At 44.4% G+C, this 14,717-nt stretch overlaps 2 pseudogenes; both read left to right on the forward strand.

Annotated features, from left to right (window-relative positions):
- LOC102469815 (eukaryotic translation initiation factor 2 subunit 3-like) overlaps positions 1-7,443 on the forward strand; it is a 14,536-nt pseudogene extending 7,093 nt beyond the window's left edge.
- A 6,396-nt stretch (positions 7,444-13,839) lies between these two features.
- LOC102489176 (thymosin beta-10 pseudogene) lies at positions 13,840-13,972 on the forward strand (annotated as a pseudogene).
- Positions 13,973-14,717: the final 745 nt, after the last annotated feature.

Below are 14,717 nucleotides of genomic sequence, written 5' to 3' on the forward strand. Positions count from 1 at the left end.
TTTATTTATTTAAATTCTGCTATAGGGCACATATGCTCACTAGAGAGAGAGAGAAACACAGAGAGAAAGTGAGAAAGCAAACGGCCAGGTCCAGGACTCAAACTGCAGTTTACCATGTGGGAGTCCAGCACCTTACCCACCATGCCTCATGCTGGCCTTCCACTTTACATTTCTAATAACAATGCGTAAGGATTCCAATTTCACAACATCCTTGCCAACACCTGTTATTTTCCTTTTTTTAAAAATAATAGTCATTTTAATGGATGTGAGAATCTCCCACATGTTGCATGTCCTGTGTATCCTTAGCAAGCACTCCAACAACAGTTACATTAAGATTTCTCCCACTAATTACTATTCGGCCCAGGGCAGTTGAAATGCAAGTTTGCTCTGTTTACTTTCCTACTCAAACACACCTCCTAAAAAATGCACAGGAAACAGGCCTGAAACTAGAAGCCCAGGGAAAGTGTGGCAGGAGGGCAGAAAGAGTTCCCAGGGAGAGGCTCGAGAGGGAAAGCACGGAACCCAGAGAGAACTTAACAGAGCCAAAAAAGACATGGAGAAAGATTTAAAAGGAGGTTAAAAAAAAAAAAAAGAGTAAAGTATTAAGAGGTGAGAGCTAGAGACTAAAAATGCAAAGGAGATTTTACTTGAACGGAAGTAGTACCAGCTGCCATTCATCCAGACAAAACCTGCCTCCAGAAAAGCCAGTTCAGCAGCTTGGAAGAAGGTATCAGAGCTTCTGACCTGAGTGTTAAAAACACATCTAGATGTGATACTTTTACATTGCCATCCTTTTTGGTTACTTTGCTAATCCCCACCCTGCTGTAAGTGATTTCTGAAATCAGCCTGGGCATTACACAATCACAAAATTATTCAGGCCTCTGCAGCAAAACTCCTTTCACTAACTTTTGAAAATAGATGCCTGGGTGTGTGCAAGAAGGTAATTACCCAACCTGCATGTCTAGTATGCCGTGCTACCCCAAAAGCACCTCTTGGAACAGCAGCAATCTTTAAATATTTAAAGGAAAAAAAAGCCCTATTTCCTATCTTTTGCTACATATATAATTAATTTATTTTTCTTTTGTTTTGTGATAAGGTGTATGCACTTGCTGGAGAGAGACACACAGAGAGAAGGAGTGACAAAGCATCCCCTCCGGAGGTGGGGGGGGGGAGAGGATGACCATATTGTGATTCTTTCTCTTCCATTTTCCTCTCAGAATTTTTAGGCATGCATAAACATGTACCCAATGTGTTTTTCACAAAAAAGTAACAAAGCACCCCATCCGCCCTGGGGTGGGAGGGACCATGCTGTAATTCCTCTTCCATGTTTCTCTAAGGATTTTAAGCATGTATGCACATGTGCCCAACGTGGTTTTCAAGATACCGGGTCCAGGGAACCAGCAGTTAGCATAATGGCTATGTCGCTGGATTCCCATGTAGTCGCCCGTGGTTCGCGTCCCGGACCTGGTGGCTTAAAACTCACGCCGGGTGCGTGTGCGTGCGTGCCCAAGATCCCGAGAAGAGAATGGAGGAGAAGGGATTGTGGCGTGACCATCCCCCCTGGGGGGGGGGCCTGCTTTCTGTCTCTATGTCTCTGTCTGTCTGGCAAGCGCACGCGCCCTATAGCAAAAACCTCTCCAAACAAAAAGAAGATACCCGGTCCAGGATTCAAACCGCACAATTGGCCATGTGGTATCTAGCCACCTTAATCTCCACACCACCTGGCTTGTCGGAAAAGTCATGATGTATTTTCCTATGCAAATATATATATATATAGGGTGAGTGCTCACTGGAGAAAGACAGAGAGGGAGAGTCAGATAAAGTGAGAAAGGAAAATATCCCCTAGGGGGCACGGCCACACTGTAATCCCCTACCTCCATTTTCCTCTCAAGACTTTAGCACACACAGGCACCCAAAGAGCTTTTCAAGCTGCCAGGTCCAGGACTCGAACCACGCAGTCGGCCATGTGGGATCCAGCTGCCTTGATCGCTACACCACCTACTGGCCCTAGAATTGTTGGATTTTAGTAGATGACTTCTATTTTAACTTTAAAAGACTTACTTCTGGGGCCAGTAGGTGGCATAGTGGTTAAAAGCACTAGATTCCCACTGGCTGATTGGGGTTTGAGTATCGGACCTAGTGGCTTGCTTTCTCCCTTCCCCTTTCTCTCTCTCTCTCTGGTTAAATTAAAAAATAATAATAACAAATGAAATTAAATAAAGAAATAACTCTTTAAAAATAGAATTTACTTCTAAACTTCAAGTAAAACGTTTAGAAATTGCACTTTTTGTATTTGTTATTGCTGAAATGAACTCATTCTTAATGACACATCTCCTCTACTTCACACCTGAGCATGGTGGTCTAAAATACATTTTGTTTTAAAACCTGAAACTTGGGACCAACAGACGGAGTAATGGTTACATTGCTGGACTCCCACATTCCCAAAAGTCCTGGACCAGGAGGGTTGAAGTTCACACCGGGCACCTGTGCATGTGTGCCTAAAATCCCAAGAGGAGAATGGAGGAGAAGGGGCTGTGGCATGGCCATCCTCCATGGGGGTGATTTCTTGCTTTCTGTCTCTCTGTCTCTCCAGTGAGCACATGTGCACTATAGCAAAAATCAGCATAAAACCTGGGCTAGCCAAAGCACTGAACTCCCACATAGCGGACCACAGTTTGAGTACCAGACTTGGCAGCTTGCTTTCTCGTTTTCTCTTTCTCTTTCTCTCTCTCTCTGGTAAAAATAAAAATAATAATAATGACATGGGCCATGTGAAAGTCCAGTGCCTAACCACAATGCCACCTGCTGGCCTTGAGCCTCCGGTCTTAAAACCTTCTAGCTGGAGCCAACTGGTAGCATGGTGGTTAAGGTGTTGTACTCCCACATGGCTGACCGCAGTTGGAGTCCTGGACCTAATGGCTTGCTTCCTCACTTTCCTCTGTCTCTCTCTGGTCAAATTTTAAAACAATAATGAAAAAATAAAATTAAATAAATAATTATTGATTTACAAAAATCCTTCTAGCCATCAGTTTCCTGGAGTCTGTTGGTCATAATCAATGAATATCATAATGAATGACACAGAGTATAAGGCTAGGCACTGAGTGTGAATTATGTATTATCTATAATTTAAACAGTTAAGTGTCTTTCAAACATAAAATGACACAACCACTTTAGGAAATGGAAACTTCAGGACCAGCAGGTGTTATGGTGGACTCCCACATGGCTGACAGCAATTCGAGTCCCAGACTTGGCAGCTTGCTTTCTCACTTTCCCTCTTTCTCTCTGACCAAATTAAAATAATAATAATAAATAAATAAAATAATTATTAAAAAACAAAAACTGAAGTTTCTAATAAACTTAACTGTGTGTGCTATGACCTGGCAATTCTGCTCTCAAGTAATTTCCCAAGACAAATTGAAACATACATCCATTGAGGCCAGCCAGTATTATGGTGGTTAAGGTGGTCAGATCCTCCATGGCTAACTGTGCTGTTCAAGTCCCAGACCCAGTGGCTTAAAACCATGCCAGGCACATGTTTGTGTGTGACCAAAATCCTGGCAGGAGAATGGAGAAGGGGTTGTGGCATGGCCATCCCCCTTGGGGAGTGATCTCTCTCTCTCTCTGTTTCTCTCCAGTGAGTGCACATACCCTATAGCAAAACCAGCAAAGAAATACATCCATGAAAATAACTGTACATAAATGTTCATAGTAACTTTATTCATAATGGCCTGAAAAATCTAAAAAGGAGTATAAATACCAATCAATAGGAGAATGGATAAACAAACTGTGGTGTGTATACATATATTTTTTAGGTTTTTTTTTTTGCAGTAGGGTGTGTGCACTTGCTAGAGAGAGACAGTGAGAGGGAAAGTGAGAAATCACACCCCAAGGTTGATGGCCATGCGACAATCCCCTCTTCTCCATTCTCTTCTTGGGATTTGGGGTGCACATACACACACACTTGGTGTGACTTTTTTTTTTTTAAATATTATTATTTATTTATTCATTTATTTATTTTAATTTGACCAGAGAGAGACAGAAACAGAGAGAGAGGGAAAGTGAGAAGGTGAGCCACCAGATCTGGGACTCGAACTATGGTTGGCAATGTGGGAGTGTCCAACACCTTAACAAGCACGCCACCTGCTGGTCCCCCCTGGTGTAACTTTCAAGCTGCTGGGTCCAAGACTTAAACTATGGTCAGCCATGTGCCTCAACCACCACATCACCTGCTGGCCCCCATGTGGTATATTTATTTATTTAATTAATTGTAGGATTTTGTCAAAGGGTATGTGCATCCGCAGGAGAGAAGAGAGACAGGGAGATGCAGAGAGAGGGAAAGTGAGGAATCACCCCCTCCCCAGGGGGGGGAACTGGCCATGCTACAATCCCTTCTCTTCCCTTCTTCTCTTGTGATTTTGGGCATACACACACATGTGTCCAGCATGATTTTCAAGCCACCAGACTATAATTGGCCATGTGGGAGTCCAGTACTAACCCCCATGCCATCTGTTGCCTGCCCCCCTACACACACACACCCATGTAGTATTTAAACAATGGAATACTAGGGCAAGATGACAGGGGGCAGTTCGGAGAAGCCAGAGTGACTGTGGGCCAGCTACGTCTTCCTCACCAGGATCTCACCACATTACATGTCAGCAGGTTGACTCCACTTCCACACAAAGTTATCAGCAGACAAGCCATGATTAACAGGTACATGGGTCTTGCTGCTCATAGAAAATCTCCAGTTGATGGGACCAGCAGTAATGACTATGTCGCTGGACTCCTACGTAGTCGACAGTGGTTCGAGTCCCAGACCTGGTGACTTAAACTCACGTCGGGCGCGTGTGCGTGCGTGCCCAAGATCCCGAGAAGAGAATGGAGGAGAAGGGATTGAGGTGTGGCCATCTCCCCTGGGGGGTGATTTCTAGCTTTCTGTCCCTCTGTCTCTCTCTGTCTGGCAAGCGCACGCACCCTATAACAAAAACCTCTCCAAAAAAAAAAAAAAAAAAGAAAGAAAGAAAGAAAAGAAAGAAAATCTCCAGTTGAGAGAGTTTTTTCCGGTGTTCACACTGTCAGGCTCAAAAATAAATTGGAAAGAAATATTACCATCAATTGTGGATATACTAATACCAAGATGTAAAAGCTTGATGACCCAAGTTGTCCTCAGCCAGAATATTAAGGTCCTGGGAAGCAGTTTCCTGCAGACATTCCAGGGACCAAAGGGAACTTCAATGTCAGACACGTTTCCTTTGTGGACTGTCCTGGCCACGGTCATTTGATGGTGACTATGCTGAACGGTGCAGCAGTGGTGGACACAGCTCTTCTACTGATGGCAGGTGACCAGCTTTTTCCTTAACCTCAGACTTCTTAGCACCTGGCTGCCACAGAAAGTATGAGGCTGAGCAGACCAGCAGGTGGCATGGTGGTTAAGGCACTGGATGCTCTCACATGGCTGGCCACGGTTCAAGTCCCAGACCTGGTGACTTCCTTTCTCACTTTCCCTCTCTCTCTGTTTCTGTCTCTCTCTGGTCAAATTAAAATAAATGAATTAATAGGGGCCAAGCAGTTGGTGTAATGGCTATGTCACTGGACTCCCATGTAGTCGACCACAGTTCAAGTCCTGGACCTGGTGGCTTAAACTCATGCCAGGCATGTGTGAGTGCGTGCCCAAGATCCCGAGAGGAGAATGGAGAAGGGATTGCAGCATGGCCATCCCCCCGGGGGGTGATTTCTCGCTTTTCTGTCTCTCTGTCTCTCTCTGGCAAGCGCACATGCCCTATAGCAAAAAACTTTCAAAAATTAATTAATTTTAAAAAATGAATGCATAAATAAAATCAAATAAATAATTTTAAAAAAATTATGAAACTTAAACACATTTTGATTCTACAAAATAAAATTGTTGGTAAAAGAGAGTGAGGCTAATGAACAGTATGAATAGGTCCTTGGCTTTGTACAAGTGCAGTAGCCGGAGGTGCTCCTATAGTCCCATTTTGCCCAGCTAAAATATATTGATAATGGGGGTCTGGCAGGTGTCATGGTGGCTAAGGGTGCTGGACTCCCACATGGCTGACCACGGTTTGAGTCCCGGATCTGGCGGCTTGCTTTCTCACCTTCTCTCTCTCTCTCTCTCTCTAAAAGAGAGAGAGAGAGAGAGATAATGGGCCAGCAAATGGTATGGTGGTTGAAGCAGTGGACTCCCACATGACCAACTACGGTTTGAGTCCTGGACCTGGTGGCTTCCTTTCTCACTCTCCCTCTCTCTTTCTCTTTGTCTCTCTCTGGCCAAATTGAATAATAATAATAAAATTTAAAAATATATATTGATAATACTGAGTGAGTTTATTGTAAAAGAAATTCAAGACTTTGTTTCAGAACCTCAACTTACTGTTGTTTGGTCCTTTGACGTTAACAAACCTGACTGTGAGGTTCAAGACCTGAAGGAGGGTGTAGCTGGTGATAGCATTTTATTTTTAAAAGGTTTCTGCCATAGGGTGCATTCACTCGCCAGAGAGAGACAGTGAGAGGGAAAGTGACGAATCACCTCTCAAGGGGTGGCCATGCTGCAATCCCTTCTCCTCCTGGGATTTTGGGCATGAACACACACATGTCCAGTGTGATTTTCAAGTCCAGGACTCAAACCACGGTCGGCCAGTCCATCACTGGCTATAACCATTACACCCCTGCTGGCCCTGTTGGTGATAATATATTTTTTAAAGAATTATTTAATTTTTTTGTTCATTCGTTTATTTTAAGTTGACTAGACACACACACACATACACAGAGAGAGAGAGAGACAGAGAGACAGAGAAAGTGAGAAAACAAGCCACCAGGTCCAGGGCTCGAACTATAGTCAGCCATATGGGAGTGTTCAGCACCCTACCACCATGCCACCTGCTGGTCCCCTGGCGGTAGTATTTTAAAAGGAGTACTAAAGGTGGCCCAGGAAATAGGAGTCAGACCTAGTGTTGTTTCTAAAGATAGTGAATAAAACTCAGGTGTAAACCAGTCTTTTCCAAAATCGTGCCACGCTGCGCAGGGGTCTTACTGGAGTTAGAACAGAAACACCCAACACTGTGCAGAGCTGAGTGAAGGGTGGGCCGGGGGTGCCCTGTGCACCTGGAGCTTTATCTGAGACAGTTACAGAACTGCAAATTTCCTACTTCCTGTCAGCCAACTTTTAGGCATTCATACAGGAGACAAAAAAGCATCAAAGGTTTAGAAACTTTCTAGGAATGCAGTATTCATGGCGAACATAGGATCCAGGAGGAAGAGTTAGTGCAGTCGAAATCGATCTGTAAAATGGCCCTGGCTAATCCTGTGTGCTCAGAAATAGAAGGAAACATTGCTCTCAGAGGAAGGCTTGAGAAACACCGGCGTTAAATTGGTTGAGGTCAGATAAGAAGAGGAACGGTGCAGCAGGTGGAGTGTTGGTTAAGTTGCTGAACATTCCCACATGGCTGACCACAGTTCAAGTCCCAGACCTGGTGGTTTGCTCTTTCATTTTCCTTCTCTCTGTGTGTTTTTCTCTGGTCAAATGAAAATAAATGAATGAATAAATAAAATTAAATAAATAATTCTAAAAAAAAAAAAGAGAGAGAGAGGGAACGTGAGAAATCACACTCCAGGGGAGATAGCCAGGTTGCAATCCCTTCTCCATTCTCCTCCTAGGATTTTGGGCATGCATGCACACACACCAGTGATTTTCAAGCCATCAGGTCCAAGACTTGAACTGCAGTTGGCCAAGAGGGAGTCCAGCACCATAACCACTGTGCACCTATTGGCCTCTGCGTAATTCGTATTTTATCAGACAGTATCATTACTATGCTAAACACTTCAGATTTAAACAGCAATGCAGGCTTGAAATGAACCTTCTTGCTAAAACCAGCCTTACTGGGGCCAGCAAGAGGCATAACAGTTAAGGCACTGGACTCCCATTGGCTAACCATGGTTTAAGCACTGGGCCTGGTGGCTTACTTTCTCACTCCTCCCTCTCACTCTCTCTCTTGTGAGCCCACGTGCCCTATAGCAAACTTAAAAAACTAATAATAATAATTAATAAAAATAAAATAAATTTTAAAGAATTACTTAACTTTATTTGTTATTATTATTTTTAATTTGAGACATAGGGAGAGAGAAAGGGAAAGGGAGAAAGCAGGCCACCAGATTCTGAACCTGAACTGTGGTTGGCCATGTGGGAGTCCAGCACCTTAATCACCTTGCCACCGGCTGTCCCTAAAATAAAATCATTTTTTAAAAAACAACCTTGGGGTCAGCAGGTAGCATGGTGATTAAAGATGCTGAACTCCTTGGGACCAGCAGATGGCGTAATGGTTACATCACTGGACTCCTACCTAGTCAACTGCAGTTCAAATCCTGGACCCGAAGGCTTGAAACACACCAGGCATGTGTACATGCATGCCCAAGATCCCAATAGGAAAATGGAGGAGAAGGGACTCTAGCATGGCCATCTCCTCAGGGGTTGATTTCTCACTTTCTGCCTCTGTGTCTCTGTTTCTCTGGCAAGTGCATACATCCTATAACAAAATCTCTCTTGGGACCAGCAGTTGGCATAATGGCTATGTCGCTGGACTCCCTCGTAGTCGACCACGGTTTTAGTCCTGGGCCCGGTGGCTTAAACTTGCGCTGGGCGCATGTGTGTGCATGCCCAAGATCCCGAGAGGAGAATGGAGGAGAAGGGATTGCAGTGTGGCCATCCCTGCTGGGGGTTGATTTCTTTCTGTCTCTTTGTCTCTGTCTTTCTGGCGAATGCACGCACCCTATAGCAAAAACCTCTCAAAAAAAAAAAATCTCTCTCTCAAAAAAAAAAAAAAACTCCCATTGGACTCTCATATGGTCCACCGTGGTTTGCATTTCAGACCCACTGGCTTGCCTTCTCAATTTTCCTCTCCCTTTAGAGTAAAATTTTAAAAATAATAAGAAATAAAATTAAATAAATATTTTTTAAAAAAACAGCCTTTCTAAAAAATAAAAAAAGCCTTTCTGTGTCAAACATACTACTAAACCTGTTTGTCTGAAATAAATATTTTCTTCCTAGAAAAAAGAGATACTTTTCAACAATGAAAAGAACTATTATGAAAGAAAAAGAGAAAAAAACTATCATATGCAACCACATGAATAAAGCTCAAAAACATGCTCAGCAAAAAAAAGTCAGACATGAAAAAGTATATATTGTATAGTCCCAGTAACAAGAAGTTCAACAACACATGAATCTACTCTGTGGTAAAACAAGAGCAGTCAGAACACTGGTTGTCTCTCCAGGACAAAAATGTTACACTTCCCAGGAAGTCTTCTGGTTTATGCTATAAATCTCTTAGTTTGAGTAATTTTAAAAGATAATTACTTATTTTATTGTAGTTATCATTATCATTTTTATAGACCACAGATTATTTTTAACACCCATCATGCCATGCATTTATAGGGAATAGGTTCCAGTAGCTCAGGCTCCTTTCCATTGGTTCTCACAAAGTGTGCTGCTCTGGGTGGAGCAGGCTGGCGATTCAGTTGAACCCAGGTCCCTTTTTTCTTTGGCTTCCTTCTTTTTCTGGTCATTGTCCTTCACATGTTTTAGAAAGCTATCTCTGCTCTTAGAATGTTTAATATGCTCAATACACACATTCACACTCTTGGCAAGAATTTTGCCCTTAACTTGTTTGTTCACAACAATGCCAACAGCATGCTGGGTAACATTGTAGACTCTTCCAGTTTTGCCATGGTAACATTCGTGGGGCATTCCTTTTGAATAGTACCTATTCCCTGGATGTCTACAATATCACCTTTCTTGTAGATTCACCTATATGTTGCCAAAGGAACTCCATGTTTTCTAAAAGACCTAGAGAACATTTATCGGGTGTGTCTTCTCTTTTCCTTTGTGTTTGTCATTTTGGTTAATTACTGGAGGATGGCGATTTCGGCCAAAAGGAAGACTATCATTATTTTTTAATTCATCAGAGAGAGAGAGAAAGAGAGAAAGTAAGAAAGCAAGCCACCACGTCCAAGACCGAACCGCTGTTGGTCATGTAGGAGTCCAGCGTTCCAATCACTATGCCAAATGCTGGCCCAGTTTGAGTAATTTTTATTAACAGAAAACTAATTTCTCTCCACCTTCACCAAATAAATATGGAACATTTACAAAATGTTAAATAGAAGGGGTACGAAGAGTCAGCCAGCAGGTGGCGTACTGGTTAAGATGTTGTACCCTCACATCACTGATGGCAATGTGAGACCTGGACCTGGAGGCTTTTTTTCTCACTTTCTCTCTCTGGTCAAATTATAAAAATAAATTAATTAATTAAATAAAATAAATAATTCCTTAAAAAAATAAAAGGGGTACAAAATTCTCAGTCCAGTCTCGGAGTAACCTCCATCTCTAAGATGAGCCAGGTCTATGGAGAAAGGAAAGGGTGATGGGGAGAGAGTGGCTGGAATGCAAAACTACCTTGGCTCTCCCCATGCCACAGAGTAAGCTGGTTCTCCCGAACTCTCTCGGGATACGGCACAGTCCACCACTTGAGTCAGCCCCTTGTGGAGAGCTGCTTTCTAGAAGGGGGAGAATTGTTTTTCTTGTCAGAGATGTGCGTTCCCTGATCTAGACGCTAGAGGGCAGAATTGCAGCAGCTGTCATCGTGCAATGCTTCCAGAAACCGAGAACTTGGAGGCTGAACTAGGTATCTTGCCAGTTAAAAAGCAAGAAAGGGTCCAGGCCTGCAAAGGTACGGGAAACTAGGGCTGGGCGTAGCAGGTAGGCGGAGGGAGGGTGTGGGCAGACAGAAGCTGGCTGCGAGGTGGCAGCAGGCTAGGAAAACTGCTGAGACGCTGGGCGAGAGGGTGCAGCCGGCCCGGACACTGGCATTGCCTCTGCCAGGGGCATCCAGGTGTGGCTCCTGCAAACAAGAATCTTAAGCCTGGATGCTTAAGCAGCTGTTACAGACAGGATTCAGTCCAACGGCGGAACAACAGTTTTCCAAGGGATCCTCCCAGGAAAGTTGGAGGAGATCCAGAGGCAAGTTCAGACAGAAAATGGGGGTGGCCTATAAAAATAGATGTATGATTTTTCTGGGGAGTGGTAAAGAAATTCTTCTCAGTCAGGAAACTGATGCTTGACATCTTACCAACCTGTTTTTCCTGATCTTAAAGGTGTTTTATTTTCTTCTTTTTGAGAGGTTTTTGCTATAGGGCATGTGTGGTCACAGGAAAGACAGAGACAGAGAGACAGGAAGTGAGAAATCACCCCCCAGGGGGGACGGCCACACCGCAATCCCTTCTCCATTCTTCTCTCGGGATCTTGGGCACGCACGCACACGTGCCCGGTGTGAGGTTAAGTTGGCAGGTCTGGGACACGAACCATGGTCGACTATGTGGGAGTCCAGCAATGTAACCATTACACCATCTGCTAGTCCCTTGATCTTAAAGTTTTGATCCCATAAAATGCAATGCCCAAGAAAAATGAAATACAGTACCTATCAGTCATCTGCACTTTGGTGTAAATATGTAACTGATGTATAAATTTAACTGAGTGCGTGCTCTTTGGAGACCAAGCTTGTATTCCAATGGGGCTGTACTAGCAATAAACAAGTAAACAAAAATTTTGGATACTGAGAGAGCAGTGAAGAAAACAAATCAGGTAACAAGAAAGTCCGATCAGGTTGGGAAGTCTGATATGCTGCTTAGGGAAGTCTCTGTTAGAGATGGGCCAAGACCATACGGAGGAGCTGCCGTACAAAGGTCTATGGAAAGGACGTGTAGGCAGGAGGAATGGCATTGCCTGGGGCCAGAGCTATGTTGTTGACTTTGCTAGTTCCAAAATACGGGGTGCGTTTTTATTCACTTTACAATGGCAAGTTATTAGAGAGCTTTAAACAGGATGGGCTCTGACATAATTTACAGGGTTTTTTGGAGGGAGAGATTTTTGCTATAGGGCGTGCATGCTTGATAGACAGAAAGCAAGAAATCTCACCCTCCCGGAGAGGATGGCACACCTCAGTCCTTTTCTTCCATTCTTCTCTAGAGATTTGGGGCATGCACACACACGTGCCCAGCTTGAGTTTCAAGCTGTGTGTGAGTTTCAAACCATGGGGTCCAGGAGTCAAACTGCAGTCGACTACATGAGAGTCCAGGGTCTTAACCACTATGCCACCTGCTGGTCCCCATAATTTACAGTGGTTTTTGTGTGTGTGTGTGTGTGTGTGTGTGTGTGTGTGTGTGTTTTGTTTTGTTTTGTTTGGAGAGATTTATCTATTTATTTATTTATTTTTGAGAGGTTTTTGCTATAGGGCACATGCCCTTGCCAGAAAGACAGAGAGAGACAGAGAGATAGAAAGCGAGAAATCACCCCCCAGGGGGGATGGCCACGCCGCAATCCCTTCTCCTCCATTCTCCTCTCGGGATCTTGGGCACGCACGCACACGCACCTGGCGTGAGTTTAAGCCACCAGGTCCAGGACTCGAACCACAGTCAGCTACATGGGAGTCCAGCGACATAGCCATTATGCCAACTGCTGGTCCCTGGAGAGGTTTTTATTTTCTGCTATAGGGCATGTGCGCTCGCCAGAAAGATAGAGAGAGACAGAGAGACAGAAAGCGAGAAATCACCCCACAGGTGGGTGGCCACAGCACAATCCCTTCTCCTCCATTCTCCTCTCGGGATCTTGGGCACGCACGCACATGTGCTCAGCATAAGTTTAAGCCACCTGGTCCAGTACTTGAACCATGGTCGACTACATAGGAGTCCAGCGATGTAGCCATCATGCTATCTGCTGATCCCAGTCTGACATGATTTTTTTAAAAATTTTATTTATTCATTCATTTTATTTTAATTGAACCAAAGAGAGAGAGAGAGAGAGAGAGAGAGAAAGCAAGTCACCAGGTCCAGGACTAGAACCGTGGCTAGCCACGTGGGAATGTCCAGCTCCTTAACCACCACACCACCTGCTGATTCCCTGACATGATTTTTCAAGCTGCCATTTCTGGGACTCAAACTGCAAAGTTGGCCATGTGAGATACAGTGCCTTAACCTCCTCACCACTTGCTGGCCCAAGAGTTGAGGGTATTTAAGCCAAGAGAGTATGGTTTGTCACTTCAAATGTTGCTGAGCTTGTAACATGGGAGAGATGTGATGGCAACCAGGATGAGGGCAGTTCTAGGGAAGTGAGGAAGTTGAAAAATCAGATTTTTCTCCCCTCCTTTATTTATGATGTAGTGTGTGTGCACACACGTGAGAATGAGAAAGACAGAGACCGGAGCACCATCCACAGGGTCTGGGTACACTACAATCCTCTTCTCTCAGTCCTCCAGCCAGGTGGGGTCACAGAGGCTCATACATATCCTGGGTACATTGCGGACCAAGGATTCGAATCCTGGTCACCATGCAGTATCCAGCTTCTCTTGAGCAGTACATTAGCACTATGCCAAGGACCCAACCTTGAAAAATCAGGTTTCGATAGCGTTAAAGTATACTGGCCTGAGAAAGCCTCTGTACTCCTGCTTTAGCTTCCTTAAGCACACTGTGACCTGGCTTGGAAAACTACTTCCTTAGTAAGTTGCTAAGTTACAGCCAGTCACAACAGCTACTCTTCAGTCAATCACAGACATCCTGAGTTTTAACCTGTGTCAGCACAAACTTCAAGATGTAATGGGGACCAGCAGTTAGCGTAATGGCTATGTCGCTGCACTCCCATGTAGTCCACCACAGTTCGAGTCCCGGACCTGGTGGCTTAAAACTCATGCGGGCGGTGGGGGTGGGGTTGGTCTCTTGCGGCAGCTTTGCGAGTAGGAGTACCAGGAGCCGGGCTCAGAGTGAGACGCTCCGGACGGTTTCAAGAAAATGGCAGACAAACGGGACATGGGGGGACATTGCCAGCTTTGATAAAGCCAAGCTGAAGAAGACGGAGACGCAGAAGAACACCCTGCTGACCAAAGAGACCACTGAGCAGGAGAAGCAGAGTGGAATTTCCTAAGCGCCTGGAGGATTCCCCACCCTGTCATCTTTGATCCCCCAGCTGTGACGTGGAGAAGAGCCACCTGCAAGATGGACACGAGCCACAAGGTGCACTGTGAACACGCCCCACTCCCTGCACTCCGCGCTGATGTCATCGGCCTGTGGGTCTTTGAGGGGACTCTCCCCTCAATTGGACTGCCAAATTCTCCAATGTGCCCTGAGGTATTATAGAAAATTATTTGTATGATTAATGAAAATAAAACACACCTCGTGGCATGATAAATAAATAAATAAATAAATAAATAAATAAATAAATAAAACTCACGCTGGGTGCGTGTGCGTGCGTGCCCAAGATCCCTAGAGGAGAATGGAAGAGAAGGGATTGTGGTGTGGCCATCCCCCCTGGGGGATGATTTCTTGCTTCCTATCTCTCTGTCTCTGTCTTTCTGGCGTGCACACACGCTCTATAGCAAAAACCTCTCCAAAAAAAAAAAGATGTAATCAACCCAATTGTTTCTCTACTTCATTCCCCCAAATCCATTTTTGTGCACCACTTTCCCTGTCTGGATCATAAATATGCTCAACTGTGAGGCTACCTGGAATCCCTTGGAAGCCATTCCAGGGTCCCTGATTCAAACAGATTTCTTTTTTTTTTTTTTTAAAGAATTACTTTATTTAACTTTATTTATGTTAATTTGACCAGAGAGGGACAGAGTGAGTGAGTGAGTCAGAGAGAGAGAGAGAGAGAGAGAGAAGGAAAGAGA

This window comes from Tupaia chinensis, unplaced genomic scaffold, assembly GCF_000334495.1.
Source record: "Tupaia chinensis unplaced genomic scaffold, TupChi_1.0 Scaffold138407_1, whole genome shotgun sequence".
NCBI classification, from domain to species: domain Eukaryota; kingdom Metazoa; phylum Chordata; class Mammalia; order Scandentia; family Tupaiidae; genus Tupaia; species Tupaia belangeri.